Raw genomic sequence first — 1536 nt, 5'->3', positions numbered from 1 at the left:
ACGGATTCTATCTCTTCGATTTATATGGTGACAAGGTCAGAAAAGGATGATTTTAGGCTATCAAAAGCGTGCTCATCCTGCTCTTATTTTCAATTTATCTATGCAGGCTTATTAAAAATACACAAGCAAAAAGGAAAGAACTTTACAAAATAATATTAAACTATCAATTTTTGAAAGAATAATTGATTTTCCAAACACAGAATGAGATGATTCTACTTAACAAAAAATCAGAATGCTTCATTTAATAAAATAAGACTAGAAAACTTGAATTGCATTCTTTACAAGCTATGTATATAGGTGTAACGAGTGTGCATTTGCCCATGCCTATAAGGTTCACTCTTATTATTATCTTTGACCTTAGTATCTTTTCACGCAATATAAAGAACTAATGTGCTGCATTGATTAATGACCTGAATCCCCCGTATAGTTTAGCACACATCCGCACACTGTAGTAGAATCTTTCTCTCAAATTATCTACAAAGTATCCAAAAATATGTTTAAATAAGAAAGCATGTCTAAGCATGACATTAAACATATACTAAGCAGGATAAATTATTAAAAAAAACTAACAATCAAATTTTGCGTACCAGATTGTGTATAAGATTTTACACATGGATAAACAGTGATCCCAATCGAAATTTTATAAAAAATACCTTAACTAACTGGGAGTTGGTAAAACTCATACTTGACGATCAATCCACAACCCTTCATCATGGTCATTTCGTGCATAATTTATATCTATATTGTCTTCCCTAAATGTAGTAGGTAGACCACTTGAGAAAGGGGGATTTTCATCAAATTGATTATACTCGTCCTCATCTTCAACATCATCAATTCCAAGTATGTGTCGCTTGCCTTGAAGAATAATGGACCACCTAGAATCATCGGGATCTCGAATATAGAAAACCTGTTTAACTTGTATACCGAGTATAAAGGGATCATCTTCATGCCCAAACCGATTAAAGTCTACCAAAGTGAAGCCCGACTCATCCACTTGAACACCACGCCTAATATCGAACCATTTACATTTGAAGAGAGCAATTTTAAAATCCTTGTAGTGAAGCTCCCAAATTTCTTCAATCACCCCATAATATGCATTTTTTATATCTCGTGATGTGATAGAATTGCCTTTTTCAAACTCTGTAGAAGAAGCTTCTATAGATACTCCGCTATTATGCACAATGCTTTTATCATCTTAATAATGTGTATAGAAAGTATACCCATTTATATCATATCCTTGGTAAGATCTCACTGGCATGTCGGGGCCATATGCTAACCATTTGAGCGTATTAGAAACGGAGGAATGATTTTCTGAATATTGAGACATGATTCGGTCTTTAAACCATTTAACAAATGATCGATTGTGTTCACTTGTAACCCACTTGCCACTTTTAGAAGGATGCATTTGTCGAATGATGACTATATGCTCTTGCAAGTATGGATTAACTTCTGCCATGTGTTGTAATACAAAGAGATGGGCTTTATCAAGAATTTCAATACAAGGAGTGATCATTTTATGCCCCAATGTACCCTGAC

The sequence above is a fragment of the Apium graveolens genome, unplaced genomic scaffold, assembly GCF_009905375.1.
Source record: "Apium graveolens cultivar Ventura unplaced genomic scaffold, ASM990537v1 ctg615, whole genome shotgun sequence".
NCBI classification, from domain to species: domain Eukaryota; kingdom Viridiplantae; phylum Streptophyta; class Magnoliopsida; order Apiales; family Apiaceae; genus Apium; species Apium graveolens.
The sequence above is the reverse complement of the archived record's forward strand: the minus strand, read 5'-3'. Positions refer to the sequence as shown.